The 15984-nt window shown below is 34.7% G+C and overlaps 1 protein-coding gene across 2 annotated transcripts in view; it reads left to right on the top strand.

Moving 5' to 3' along the window:
* LOC136025957 (serine/threonine-protein kinase NLK-like) overlaps positions 1–9226 on the top strand; it is a 94193-nt gene extending 84967 nt beyond the window's left edge. For both annotated transcript variants that reach the window (XM_065702067.1, XM_065702066.1), the window contains exon 11: positions 2177–9226. The gene's annotated coding sequence lies outside the window, so the exon portion shown is untranslated. The remainder of the gene's footprint in view (positions 1–2176) is intronic.
* The last annotated feature ends 6758 nt before the right edge of the window (positions 9227–15984 follow it).

Raw genomic sequence — 15984 nt, 5'->3', positions numbered from 1 at the left:
TTAATTTTTTCCCCTTAAGAGATATTTTGCTCGTTTTTATTTCTAAGAAATGCAAATTTTTGGTTCATTACTTTTAATATGTAAATTTAGAATTAATGAGTTGCATAATTGGAATCAGCATAAAAAGTTTCATCGAAAAACGTTGCGATCTCAAAAAATCTCTCTCCGCTTGGAACTTCGGCTTTTCAATAATAAAATGCTGCCTGTTCTCCTTAATGCTCCGGATATACGGCACCTAAACCAGGAGCAAGAAATACGAATTCAAGCATTCAGTTAATTGGAAGTTATAGTGATGACAGTGGTCAAATATGGTTCCTAAGCATGGGTACTCCGAAAAGCGGATGAAGATTTTCTAGATGTTTTCGAGAGAAATTGCCTATAGACTGTTCTTGGCACCCGGCTGCCTGGCCCTATTTTAAACAGGAGGCTGTACGAAAAGTGTGGTTCGATCCCGCTTTCTAGCGCTGTAATGAGGGAAAGAATGAGGTGGCTTGGGCACGTTCTGCAAGTACAGCATGAAAGATTGCCGAAGAGGGAGGCTTTGAATAGATTGGGATGGAGGAGTTTGCGTTACTGTGTTGGCGTCAAGTGGCTTGGTACTGCAGTAAGCTGTTAGTATTATTATTAGAAGAATATCCATTGGACCCAAAAAGTCACAAGCCAGTCAATGTGAGACGCCACTAGACAACGACATGTGATCGCCGTCATCAAATGCGTCGATGTAGATACTTATGACATGTCCTACAAATGAATGACCAGCCACTTCCTAGTGCTGCGCTTCAATGACAACCTACGGGCATTTGGCGCAGTTGTAGGCCCAGGAGTACAGTAGGGCACAATTACCAGACTAACCTTCGCAACCCAGACACTTTAATCCAACCCGAGTGGGAGGATGTGGTAGCTGCAGCAAAGCAATGGAATGGTATGGTTGGAGGGTCTTCCTCGATGCCCTGGTGGCGAAGGCAGAACTAAGCTCGATTTGTAAAGACAATCGTTGCTCTTTACTTCCTAATCACTATTTTGCACTGTTTTGTATATGTTTGAATTATCTCGTCTGAGGAAAAAGGTGTTAAAGGAAACTTCGTTTTTTTTTTTTAAATGGATTTGGTATTTTTCCTAAAAAGAAAAAAATGCTTTTCCATGTTTGATTTTTTTTTTTTTTTTCAAGCAGTTTAGAAATATGGAACCTTTAAATAAGTTCCATAATTAAGTGTATTAAATTCATTTAAAGTTTGTTTTGAGTAATTATATTGTTATTATTTTTTGCAACTTTGCGATTTATGTGCGTGTGTTTATAATTAATATTGATTTTAAAAACAATGACATTCAAATAAATTAGTTATAGTTGTCGTCGATTTAATTATATACCTTATTCTTTGCCTTGTTGCTGTTTTCTGTCATTCAATTATCCCTTTAATCACGTGTTCTCATTCTACAGGATTGCTATATAGCAGTCCTGCAGGAACTGATGCAGAAAAGGAAAAAACGCAAAATTGGGCGAATTTAAGAAAATATAGGAAATAACAAAAAAAGGCATATAAACCTTGAAATGTCAAGGCAATGACACTAACCCCCATATGTTAGTCTGAACAGACTCTAAAACTATTTTTTTAGATGTTGTTTTACTTTTTCTTGAGATTTGTTTGTCTTTTTAGATTTTACGTCCTTTGTTCTCATTCTACAGGATTGCTGTATAGCAGTCCTGCAGGAATTGATGTGGAAAAGGATCAAATTAGGGAAAAACGGGAAATTGGGTGAATTTTAAGAAAATATAGGAAATAACAAGAAAAGGCTTATAAACCTTGACATGTCAAGGTAATGACGCTAAGCCCCTTAAGTTAGTCTGAACAGACTGTAAAACCATTTTTGAGATTTTATTTTAATTTTTTTAATTTCGAGATTTTTTAGTTTTTTAGATTTTACATCCTTTGTTCTCATTCTATAGGATTCCTCTATAGCAGTCCTGCAGGAATTGATGCGGGAAAGGATCAAATTAGAAAAACGCGAAATTGGGTGAATTGTATGAAAATATAGGAAATAACAAGAAAAGGGTTATAAACCTTGATATGTCAAGGCAATGACAGTAAGCCCTATATGTTAGTCTGAACAGACTGTAAAACCATTTGTTTAGATTTTATTTTACTTTTTTTAATTTTGAGATTTATTTGTTTTTTAGATTTTACGTCCTGCCAATGAGGAGCGTCCATGGTTTAGATTAAAACTGAATTTACAACAGATATTTATCTCAGTGATGGTTGTTGTTCATTGCGTTGTGTTCCTTGGTCAGGATTTTTTTTTCAAGGTTTTAGCAAATATTAGTTGCACTAATATTGGGAAGGAAAGTGGAACTTTGTAGTAGATATATGCTATTGTATATACCTGTTTTCTTTTTGTCGGATTTGTTGTCAGGGTCACTTCAGTAGACTGGATAGAAAATAGTTTCTTTTTTGTATTTCGTTACACGACGTTATGTTAAAATTCCCTCATCAGTGTTATTGTATCATAACAACAAGCTAATGCTGGTTCACACAAATGCAAAACGTTCGTAAATTCTGCCACATACGTCAGTGTGGCATTTCGTCTAAGTACTCCCCTCTTTCTTTTCCTTGTTGTTTTTTTTTTAGAAATGAAGAGATTTTGGGTATTTTCCGCAATAAGGGATGTATAAGTAGTGAAAGACTTTTTGGACTCATAAATAATTTCTTGGACCATACTTCATTTCCGTGAAAAATTATTAAAAACGGGTGAAAATTTTCGATAAGATAGTGGAAAGCTTAAACTTTTAATGCAAAAATAATAGTTAAATAAACGGAAAAGAATGAATGTTCAAACTTTTATTATTATTTTTATATTAAAAAGTTTTATTTTTCACTGTCTTTTAAAAAAAAAAACGTTTTTATCAAATTGTTTCTTGACTCATAGCTAAGGTTTTTCCTCAGTGATCTATTAAAAATTCCAGCTTGGATATTTTCTGTGGGACAACTAGTAGCCCATTAACGCAGACTGCAGTATACTTTACGTTTATAATTACGTGCAATGCAATTATTTAGGAATAAAAGCATATTATTGATTTAGAATAATAATTTATGCTATTTTATTAAGTTTAAATATATGTTTCTTTTTCTAATGGCAACGAATTTACTACTATTGCTACTACTAACTACACCTTGCTGCCTGAAATGCTTTGAGTCAGCATAAAAAAATGTTTTATTTTTTCTCTCTTTTTTAACAAAAAAACCGTACCGGGTTTTAAACCCGGTACATGATTATAAATAACGTGTGAATTTAACGCCAATATTGAAAATACACCAAACTCCTAGGCAGAGGAGTTTCCCAAAAATAATTCCCCCAAAATAAATTTTCTATTTTTGAAGGGTAGACGATATAAATGCGGCATCAGACAGCAACTTACTCTAATAAGAACTAAAATGCTTTGTCAGCATAAAATAAAGTGTTTTTATTTTTTCTTTCTTTTTGAACAAAAAGAAACTATACAGGGTAATCTCTCATACATGATTATAAATAGCGTGTGAATTTAACGCCAATACTGAAAATACACCAAACTCCTAGGCAGGGGAGTTTCCCCAAAATAACTTTTCTATTTTTGAAGGGTAGACGACATAAATACGGCATCAGACAGCAACTTACTCTAATAAGAACTAAAATGCTTTGTCAGATTAAAAGAAAAGTGTTATATTTTTTCTTTCTTTTTTAACAAAAGGAAACTATACAGGGTAATCTGTCATACATGATTATAAATAGCGTGTGTATTTAACGCTAATACTGAAAACACACCAAACTCCTAGGCTACGGGAAATAATAATCCTAGAGTGGGGCTTAGAACCACATATAAGTGGCAGCACTGTTTACCGAATCCACAAAGAATATCATTTAGACAGAAATAATGTATAATTGGCAACAGTTACCATAATAAATTGTGCCTCAGCTAACGGATTACTATGGCTTTTTCTTGCAAAAATAGTAATTCTGTCGTCAGGTATCGTTTTCACCGCAAATGTTGTGCCATAACAAGTCACCAGCTGTATTAAAATGTTTTAATTGAGCTATTGAAAAGTATACTTTAAAATAATACACCAAATTTTACTGGTTAATCAGAACTTTTTGACTCAATCTTATGCTTTTGTTTTTGGCGTTTCTGTAATAGATAAAAAGTCCAATTTAACGGAAACGATTCCGTCTTTTTGTTGTATCCGCTTTTTATATAAAGATATATAGCTGTGTTAATCCAGATTAGTTATTACGAATGACGAGAAAACGTTTTACTTGTGCGGAGAAATGAAGTTTGTGTGAATCATGTGTTAGACAATAGAATGGCTACTAACTGTTTATATTGAATTAAAGGGAATAAAACGTGCTTTTAAAAGGATTTAATGCAAAATTTTAGCTGTATACTTATTTTTATTTCTTTATTTCATTCTTTTTCATTTCTTTATTTTTATTTTTTCTCATTTTTCGTTTCATTTCTTTATTTCGTTTTCGTTCATGAGAAAAAAAGGTATGTATTTATCTTAATTTAAGCGTGATTAGTACAAAGATAATTGTATATATATAGAAACTGTTTTAATAATTTTTAAAGTAGTGTTTATAATCATAACTATCATTATTCATTTATGGCTACTTTTGATTCGAAAGGAAACGGCCCTACGCTTCGAATATTCAAATAAAGTTTTACTTTTATGCGTTATATCTTTGAAGGGGATGTGTGATTATTCGCTGAAAAATCAGTAAAAAGAAAAAATATATTGAAAGTTGCCTGTTAGCTTTTTGTTGAACCTATTTTTAAGAGCTGAATGGACTCTTTTTGTTTGAGTATTTAGAGAGCAAACATAAGCAAACCATTTTTAACAAGAAAGGTCAGCGTTTTCTATACGATTATTTTAAAAAATTTCTAAGACTATTCGAGGATCAGTTTTCTAAGATTATTTTTGATTTGTCTAGTAAGGATCCTCAAAAAATATATGCAAATTCGAATCTCCCCCCACGAGTTTATTCCTGATTTACTGGAAAATATTTAGTTCTGTTTTGTATAATTTTTGAATTTAGAAGGTTTACCACAAAAGTGATTCAGCCCTTAAAATATTATTTCTGTTTCTACGTTGTAATGCTTCCTTTTGATTTCTAAGTTATAACATACTGAATTTGACAAGTTTTTGTTTTGCCTAAAGTTCTTTTTTTTCTCTTTTTAGAGACGTTTGGAGATAGAACAAAATTCTATGTTTGTTTGCTATCGTCAACAGTAGGGCTTTAACTCACCAACGAAAGGGAAATGTTTGTCGGTTCATTTCGATAAAACAATATTTGACTTCATTTATAACATATGATAGTCGAATAATGCGTGTGTTTCCATTTTAACTCCGAATAACTTCTAAGTAATTCAGGCGAATTTCGACAAATACCTTACCCTGGCACTTCTGGGTTAGATATTTTTGTTAGTCTACCTTGGCGTCAATTCAGAAGGACAAGGGGGTAATTTACCCTTCTCCGAGTTTTAGAAAGTGCCTGTTTTCAGTATTTTCTTCAAAAATTAAGTTTTATTCGGTATTTTCTTTGAAAGAATACCAAAAAAAGTCCCCCTCCATGGATTTGGAAACTGCCCCTCCCCTTCCTAAATTTCCTTGAATTTACACCAATGTCAGCCTGGTAGCCATTAGTAATGGTAAAAGCAAGGATTAAATTATAAAATGGGGAATTTAGATAATTCAAAGAATAAAATACATTATAAAAATAACTATACTACTTAAAATTTCTTGTTCATTGCTAATTTGGCTAATTGCATTATTGCTTTGGAGTCCAATGTTTGGATGATCGAATCTTCCAAATGTTTCCAAGTCTTTTCTTTTCCCTATTATTCCATGCTCTTGTCATTTCATTTTGATTTTCAATGATAGTAAACCGCGAACCCTGGAAGAAAAAAAGTTGGTGTGGGTTAATTTAATCACGTAGCAATCGGCCCTCCAAGTTTTTTTTATTGTTATTATTCTGTGGGTCAAACATACGTATCTGGGCTAAAATTTTATATTTCGAGTCAAAATGGAAGCACACTATGTATCACTGTATTATATAATATACCCAATGTGTGTGCTGGGTATTTTCTATGTTGTCTGTCCATACGAATTGCACCCAATTACTGATTCGGTCAATAACAGACAGTTTCATCCCCTGGTTTGTGTCACTATTTTTAATTCGGTTGTGGGACTTAAATCGTTTTTGTCTGTAATGCATAGAAAGAGTTGCTTAGGGAGAAAAAAATTCAGGGGACGCATGCATAGAAGCTATCAGGTCTGTTAACAGTTGAAATAAAGGTTTTGTGTATATTCAGAGCTATTTCAAAGACGGGTTGGGTCGGATAGCTCCAAAACCACCGAAAACCTTTAAAGTTTGTCACGCAATCTTAAGCGTGTTTAGTCTTAGGTTTTCAAGCTCAAGGTCATTCTTTTTATTATTATCAATTGCCCTTAAAAACATTTTAGGGAAAAAGAAAAGCGCGCCGTTGTCTTTAAATCTGGAACCTGTTCTAGTGGCAGGCTGACCCATGTGAAGCCTTTTTGAAAATCCCTTTTCGTCCAAATCTATTTTACTCTACCGTGAAATTAGGTCCAACAATTTCATGCAGTAGAATTGAAACAAGAGCAAAAAAAGGATTAGTGGTGCAACCTTTTTGTGTTTTTTCCCACTTTTGTCTAAAGTAATAATTTCATCCCTCAAATTAGTTACCGGTTTTATTTTTGTTTATACATCAGTTTTTGCTTGATATTCTTTGAAATTTCGATCGCCATAGCTGCATAGAGGAAGTGAGAAGAGAACAAATTCTTCTTTAAAAGCCTTCTTACCACCTTCCTCTAACCAAAAAATCATGGTAATAAATCTTCAGCTTTGTAGTAGGACAGTGGGGCAATAAGGGGCCCAAGGATCGATCCCTGCCTCCGTAAATTTGGACGATAGGCTTGCTACTTTTCCTCGTAAAAAAAGCTCTCCGCAACGGAAATGTTTCCTTTATGTTCTTTTAATAAATCTTCAAGCAAATTCGTTATGTTGCACGAAAATTGGTTAAACTAGTTCAAAATTAAGGCTTAAAGAAAGAAGCCAAATTTAGGCAGTGTCAATTGTGGGTAAGGTCTGAAATTCTCATAAGAACAATAAAGGTCTTAACAAGTATTGATTTCTCCTTATGCTTTGTTCTTCTTTTTCTTCGATTTTAGTAGAAACAAAGTTCTTAGGGGGAAGAGGTGCCATTAGGTGGGTCTCCTATACAAGGAAGTCGTGTAAAAAATTGAAACTATGCATATAAGCCCATAAGTTAATTTTAGCCCTCATCCCCAAGGGACATAGACTGTGTGCACTTTTGGTAGTCCCCTTTGTGGTCAAACCTATTTTCTAGGCTGTAGGATTTCTTCTTTGTCTTTCGTAATGTTTGATTCCAGTGTTTTATAATCTTTGTTGGGTTATGGTATTGATGTTTGTAGCCTTTTAGAACGTGTTAGACGCAAGATCTCAAGTCTTTGTGAATATTTCTCCAAGCAAGAAACATTGATTCGAATCATGGTTTTGAACAGTTTGTTAAACACCTCTGAAAAACCTCCTCCTGTCCTCCTCAGTGGAAAGACTGGTTTCCGTCTCCTTTTCATGTTTTTAATATTCACTCCTTTAGAAGGTAATGTCATTCTGGTATTTCGGATGATCTTCACTTAATATGAAAGAAAATGTCTTAATGAGAGTATAAGGAAGATGATATTACTAAAATGATCATTGCTAAAATTAACTTTTGTCTTGGGAGACAAAGGAGGGTAGTTCTGTTGTTACTTAACACCTTAAAATTTATTATTCTACATATAAATACAGCTTTAGTCCAAGAAAGCTACATGGCTGCTCTTATGCGCTTTCGTATTGCTATTAAACATTTATTTACAGATGAAAAGTCAATTTCAAGAAAATATAATATTTCAAGATAAGAATTGTATCTAATCTAAGGCATTTTCAATTTCATTTAGTTGTTTTTTGTAGTATTTTGGAGCTTCTCTAAGTTAGCTTCTTTTTTTGGTTACCTTCTTCTTCTTGTATAATGACCAGGCAGTTAGATCTTCGCCGTTACTAAGTTCTTCAGGTTTGATTTTGTTCCTCAATATTTAATTTCAAATAGAATGTTTAACTAATACTTTTCTCGCTAATTAATGAGATACTGCTAAATAAGAACAAGTAATCTCAATAATTGTTGCCAAGTAAAAACAAAAAATTAAAACCGGTTTTGAAAGCCTCAAAATAAATTCTGGCAAGACCTTTAAAATTTACGATGACTTTGAAAAATGAGCATACTACGTTTCAAGTCAAATATACTCTTTTAAAACAAAAGACTGTATCGTATCCTTTTTGGAAATAAGCTTTTATCCTCCAGAGCTTCAAACCCCTCTTGGTGTTTTAGTCACTGTTCGCATCTAAAAAAAAACATTTAACTCTATATAGTTGGTATGTCTCAACAACACCCAGCCCATCATGTGAGCTTAGACAATGGTAGGTGAAGCTAAAGTTTTTTTGAAATGCTTATACCTTCAGAGTTCAGTTGGTTTCTGATCATCACAAGAGAGTATATGCCGTGTTCTCTTTTGGATAAGGAATCGTATTGAAAGTTTCATGATTTTTTTTTGGGTGGTGGGAGGGCGCTACGGTTTTTTTCTTATTTTGTTACATATTGTCCGAAAGGTTATCTGGCTCGTTTTATTCCCAAAAGGCTGGATGGTCATGGTTGGGACAGGAAAAGGAATGTTCTAGTGCCTCTAGATTATCTAACATAATAATTTTGTCCTACACCAGAATAGTTTTTTTACGGTTTTTGGTTAAATATAGTTGCGAAAACAAGCTGTTCTAGGAATCAGTTTCACAAACCTCCCACGAGATTATGGAGATGTCAGATGCGTTCAGTGTTGTCGGTCTTATGATACTGACTATTACAGAGATATGTAAAAATGGGTGAATAGTTTCAATTTACTGCGTCTTTTATGTTATGAAAGTGTATATCCAAGACTTTTGTTTTTTCTTCCTTGAGAATATTGCTTTTGTCTATTTTGAAATGTTCTGATTTAGTTTCCTTGGGTTATGCGACTGTTCATTTAATTTGTACATATACCTTTAGGCGGAAGTTAAGTAGCCGTCAGAAATTTTAGATCTTAATTGTCATTGGAGAGAAAGTTTATAATAAACATGCGTATTGAAATTTGTGTTCAAGTGAGTTATTTTATATTCACTGCGTAGTGCAGTTTTTTAGACGCTTCTTTTTAGGGCATTGGAAAATTGAATACCTTTTGTATTATTTTCCGAAGTGAAAAGTTGTCCCTTGAGTATGAACTCTATTATTGAAGGGAGGAAGGGGAGGTCTGAAATAAAGACAAGTTCTGCATACTGGAGTCCGTGGGAACTTTTTCTTATTTTTTGGTTAATAAAATGCATTATGTGAGTGTCGCGCTTTGTGCGATCAAGGATTGAGGAGGATCATTAAAACCTGAGAGTAGTATGAAGATTCTTAAAAATGGGGAAATTCTGAGATTTCGGAAGGCCCTGATAAGGAAAATTAGTAATATATTATTGATTCATCATTGTTCTTAGATACATACAAGACTCTTTGAACAACTGTATAGAAAGCGGAGCAGTAGTAGTAGAACATTTTTATTGATAATAATCATTTTTTATATAATAACATAACAAAATCGGGCTTGTGTGGATGTGCTAAAAAAAATAAAAAGAGTAAGAGTATGGAGCATGAGACCATTTACCGAAACCAACATAAAAATAAACAACGAAACACTACAATATAAGACCCCAAAACATCACATAAAAAAATACAGAAAAATAACCCACTGAAAATATAGTTAATCTGTTTCGAAAGCATACCTACCGAGCAACTCCACACGTAAATCAGTTTTAAACTGGTGGAAATCACCATTATCCTGAATATTATTACGAAGTTTGTTCCAAAGCTTGGAAGCTCTATAAACAAGAGAAAAAGAAGAGCTACTAGAAGCAAGTCGAGGAACCTCATCCGAGTATCGTGTTGGTGAACCTCTGGCATCTCACAGAATATACCTGCAAAACAATCAGGAATGTAGCAAACTAGTGACTTTTTGACCCAGTCGTTTTGGTGATAGTTAAGTCCTAAACGATTCATTTGCTATTTAAAATTTTTGTCAGTATTGAAGAGTGATGGAAACTGCATTTAGTATTATTATTTTTCTTTTATATTGTGCTTTCGAATATCCGTTCTGCTTCATCCAGTATTTTCGGTGGCCTTGTAAGACCCCACTCTTACTTTTCTTTCCTTTTGATATTAGTGAAAAGGCTGGGGTTTGATCTCCTCTTGCTTAGAAGAATTTAACTTAATTTTGAAAAGTAAATGTATTTGAATGAGCCCTTTCTTAAAACAGTTACAAAAGTCAAAACTTTAGTGTAAAGAGCAAAGATTTGAGGGAGGGGAATCCCTTTTTGGTTCTTGTCTCTTAAATGAAATACTCAATATATTAACAATACTCAATATGCTGCGTGTCTTTCTAACAAAATAGAGGGTTCCATACTAAACAGAGCACAAAACTCGTCTCTGAAACTAAAGGATATATCTTGCAGTTTTGTCTGAAAATAATATATTTGGTTCCCGATAGTCCTTCAGTAGCTTTTATCCATTTGTACATTTGCGTAGGCGTACGTACTGCGTAAAAGGTAGCAGAGACCAGTCATGAGTGGGATAAAAATGACCCAATATTCTTTTGCTGAATAACGACTCACCATGGCCCGATGAGCTATTCGCTCATGTGGTTTTGACTCGTATTACATAGCTGCTTTCTTCCGGCACAGAGTGGGTCATGTATGAAGGGTGCAGAAACAACCCAGTAATTGCTCATATCAAATTCAATTTTTGCATTCATGAAAACATAAACTAAAAAGTTAAATGATGGCAGTAGACAAAATACGAATAAATTTAGCAGGACAGATACTTCAAAGAGTAGGGTTGGTATACGAGAGTGGAAACTGGCAGTTGTGTTAACAAAAAGTCACCGACGTCATCTAGCATTAGAAGTTTCATCATATTTTTCTCAAGCTCAGTAATTTTTTTCAAATTCTTTAAAATTTATAAATACGATCCTTATTAATACGTGGGGGGAGGTCCGTAGAGGCAAATTCCCTTTTGGGAGAAATGTCTTTGAATTCCTTTCTTCTGAGATCGCAGCGATGTACGATGGGTAAGTTAGTACATAAAAAATGAGAACTCGTGGGAGAACTTCCTTTTTTTACTGACGGCACCATCAATAATTAACATCCTTTTTGTTTTGAAAAGATATTACCCCGGTAGCTTTGCTCTCGGATTCAGTAGGAACCTGTAATTTGTGCTGTTAAAATTTAGCTTAAATTTTAACCAATTTAAATTGATTTCTATTAAATTTTGATGTTCCTATCAGCCGATAAAGGATTTTTTTTTTATAAATTCATTTTTCAATGTATCAGTTCAAATATACCTGTGTAGCACCTTCTTGGCCCACGCACTTGGTGCAAACACGGATTAAGTTTTTCTGTATATGGGTCAAAATTTGAGCAATATGAGCCCAGAATAACAACGTCAATTAGCATTTTTGAAAAATGACGTGGGAAAATTTCCTTTCCTAACGTAAGGACTTTATACACGGCAACACAAATAATTTACATCCTCTTTGTTTTAAAAAAGAAATTACCCTGGTAGCTTTGTCGTCATATCGCGTAACAGTCTATAATTTGCGCAAGTAAAATTTGAAATTGACAGTAAAAATTTATCTCAAAATTCTCCTAGCCAAAGCATTGGATGCTTTCCACAGCTCAATTTCATTAGTTATAATTACTATTTTTATCTATTGCTTTGTAGTTAATTGTAGTCGATTGTAGTTAATTAATTATTATTATTGACTACTTCTAGACTAAATAAGCTGATAACAACAAATTTAGCCCTTAAAATGCTTTTTGCATACAATTGGAGTAAACCATTTAGTCCATTCTGCATTTGGAGTGTAATTTGGTTTTATCTTTTTTCTAGGAACACAAAACAGAAAAAATAATTTAATGTCAATAATAGTAATTGAGTTCCGGAATCTACTCAAAGATATATACTTTTTCGCTTTTAGCCATATGGTGCCAAATTCTTGAAAAATTCGGCTACCAAAATTTTACAAACGCATATTCTGGCAATGCATGCAGTGACAAAGACCCGTGACCATAACCATCTGAATCGTTTAAAGGTCTCCTTAGGCTTTAAGGGTTACTGTATTGAAATAAACGACACATCATTAACACAGGATTCTGATTAATGGGTAATTCTTCTAGGCTTTGTCTGTTTTGGTGGGCGTTTTCAGGATGAAAAATCTATTCCTAGCTAATTCGTCTACTATGAGTTTTCTCCCCCTAGTACCACAATATTTGTAGGCGTGGATATATAATGAGTCGGAGGTAATGGGCTTGAGAGTGTCTGTGCAGGATCTCGACTCTTGTTGATAGAAGAGCATCGCCAAGTGCTGAAAACTATGTTGTGACAAAGAACAGACCCAGAATTGCGCAAAGCCTCTTTTCATACTGGAGGTCCCAGGGACTTCTTGCTGTCCGGTTCTAAACTGGCTTAAGCGCTTCGGTGTAGACTTGTAAAGATGTGTTGGTCCCTATCCTACATTGGTATCCGGAACCATTGCTTTTCCTGAGGGCAAAATATTTTCAATGATTTAAAGAACATGAAAATTGGAACTTGGAATGCTTTGACGTTAAAAAATAACTATAATGTCGACATTTTGACTGACGAATTGAGACGATTCGAGCTGGCCTTCCTATGACATTCAGATACTCACATCCCAGGGGTAGGAAGCATGACATTAGATGATATGGAATTTGTTTACTTAGGCTGGTAAGATATTAATAACATGAATACTAATCGCTCATTTTATGACCAAAAAGTTCAAGGTATCAGTTATAGTAGTATATGCCCCTGCAGAGCTGACTGACGGATATACGAGTAATTCAGATGAATTTTACTTACAGTTACAGAAGCAAATAGACAGGGTCCCAGGTAGAAATAGGGTGTTTTCACTAGATTTTAACACCCAAATCGGTTGAAATAGGGATAGATGGTATCCTAGCCTAGGTAAATTTGGTGTAGGAAAAGAAAACAGCAATAGTGACAGAAGATGGGGGGGAGGATCTCCTAGACTTAGGTTATGCTGAAATGTGAGCAAAATGAATGAGCTTGAGGTTTTGCGAGTTCAGGGTGCTAGAATAGGTTTGAAAATAAATGTTAAAAATACTAATTCACTAAGGCTAGAATAAGTGAAGATGAAAAGGTGACGTTGAAAAGGATTGATCAGATGGGAAGCTTCACTTACCTTGGTAGTATTATTAGTAAAGACGGTGGGAGCAGTGAAGATGTTGAAAGTAGAATAGCCAAGGCTAATGGTATTTTTTCACAGTTAAAAAAAAGTTTGGAAGAATAGAAAGATAAGTCTGCAAACCAAGATAAATATTGGAAGCTACAGTGATGACAGTGGCAATTTGCTAGATGTTTTCCAGAGAAATTGCCTATGGATTGTTCTGGGTATCCAGCTGACTGATCATCTTTCTAACAGTAGGCTGCACGAAAAGTGGGTTCAATCCCGCTTCCTAGGGCTATAATGAGAGAAAGGTTGAGATGGCTAGGGCACGTTCTGCCGATGACAGATTGCCAAAGATTGTCCTTTTCGACCAACTGTCTAGGGCGAAACGGAAAGCAGGTCGTCTGCTGTGGGGTAGGAGGATGTTATAAAGAACCTGTCTGAGACTCTAGGCAGGCGTGACTTGTTAAAAGATAACAAACAAATATTGGTCCAATAAGAGAGGCGCACTTACTCCCGCTGTTTACCCGTGCCAAATTAACCAAAAACTTGGAAAATCTATTGGAAAACCTTGGTTCTACTGCCCTAGGAACGATGCATGGACGGATAATAGATAGACATATCTATTAACAAATGAACTAAAATTATTTTTATATAATCCTAATAAGGGGGGTATTAAGGCCAGGATTGCTTCTCACTCAATTGGACTATCTGTCTTGGCTTTTCTACAATTAGCCATGTCTTGAAGCCCACAACTATTCCATTTTTATTCAACATCATTTAAATTTAAATGGCAGCTCCCTGGAATGGTGTACAGAGGGTGGCTTTGAATAGATTGGGATGGACAGGGAACGTGCGTATCTGTGTTGGCCTCAGTCTGTTTGGTGCTGTGATAAATTGTTAGCAGTAGTAATAGCAACGTTGAATATCATAAGAATTTTAATAGCAAATACTAAATTATTGAAAACACCAGTGCCAGCCCGGATGCATTACGGTTTCTTCCAATTTTTCATGTGGAGATTTTCCGGCCGAATTTTCTGGGACTATTTTCCGTGTTTGATCTCTTGGAAATAATTTCCACGGAAGGGGGCATTTCCGGAATGATCGAAAAACGATTAGAGATTAAAGTCTTATTCAAATGAAAGAATGCTAAGGAGAATTTTTCAGACTGAATTGTTCGAAAGCAATTTTACAGGGATGGAGGGATTCTCAGCGAGAATGGAACTGTCTGGACAGAATTTGACGGGGGAAGGTTTACTTTACATTGGTTGAAATTTCACCGAGGGAGATTTCCATGAGGGGGAGGATTACACTCTCCATATATGAATGGTGCCCCCCTCCTTAATACCTTGCTCTTTACGCTAAAGCTTGACTGTTGGTCACAATTTTTAAAGAGCGTTTATTGAAAAACGGGGACTTTTAATTAGAATAGGATATTTTTTTAAAGGGCTAACAGCTTTAGCGTAAAGAGTAAGGTGATAAGGAGAGGGCAACCCTTCACACAAGGAATAAATCTTCCAAAATTAATTTGCAATTTTGGTTTTTATTTTTCATGTATAGTGAGCCAAATTCGAACCTGCATTAGTTAAAAAACATTCAGAAATTAAATTAAAAAAAAAAAACTTTTTTAACTGAAAGTAAGGAGCAACATTAAAACTTAAAACGAGCAGAAATTATTCCGTATATGAAAAGGGGTGGTTCCCTCCTCAAGGCCTCATTCTTTACGCTAAAGTTTTTATTGTTTTAAAAAGTAGAGTTGTGACAAAGAATCAAACTTTTTTTTGCATGGGGGAAGGGACGTTTTTTTAGGGGCGAGAAAGCAAGCTCCTTACTTTAAGTAAGGAGCAACATTAAAACTTAAAACGAGCAGAAATTATTCGGTATATGATAAGGGGTTGTTCCCTCCTCAATTTTCACACTAAAGTTTTTGTTGCTTAAAGAAGTAGAGTTGTGACAAAGAATCAAACTTCAGTGTAAGAGCGAGGCGTTGAGGAGGGAACAGCACCTTTCATACAGAATAATTTCTGTTCGTTTTAGGTTTCAGTGTCGTTCCTTGCTTTCAGTTAAAAAACTTGTTTTTTTCGTTTAATGCAAAAAATAAAACCTATTGCTTATACAAAGCATTTGTTATTGGGAAGAACAGACATTTTTCGGGAGGCAAATTTTCTCTGGGGGAATTTCAGTGGTGGGATGAGGGAGATGCTCCCTCTTAAATACTTCGTTCTTTACGCTAAAGTATGATTTTGTATTCCAATCCTTTACAGACAAAAAGTAAAACACAAGGTTTGTTAAGCATTCTAAATAACGTTGGCGCGAAGAGCGAGATATTGTGGAAGGAGTATATTTTCTGTTCGTTAAAGTTTTAATGTCTTGTTTCTAAAGTTTTAATTCTCAGGGGAAAACATTGAAATGCCACGGATTTCACTCTTTGGATGCGTGGGGAAGGGGTTTGAACCGGACTTTCAGGCATTTTTAGAGTGGGGCGAACTATTTTTTGAGCGGTCCTTGTAAAAGACTGTACGCTATTTTTTAATGCCTATCTTTCAACAATAAAGTGCCCCTTAAAAAAAGAAACTGCAACATTCGAGAATCACAGAAAACAAAAATC

Source organism: Artemia franciscana, chromosome 4 (assembly GCF_032884065.1).
Source record: "Artemia franciscana chromosome 4, ASM3288406v1, whole genome shotgun sequence".
NCBI classification, from domain to species: domain Eukaryota; kingdom Metazoa; phylum Arthropoda; class Branchiopoda; order Anostraca; family Artemiidae; genus Artemia; species Artemia franciscana.
Note: the sequence above shows the minus strand (reverse complement) of the source record. Positions and strands in the feature narration are given on the sequence as shown.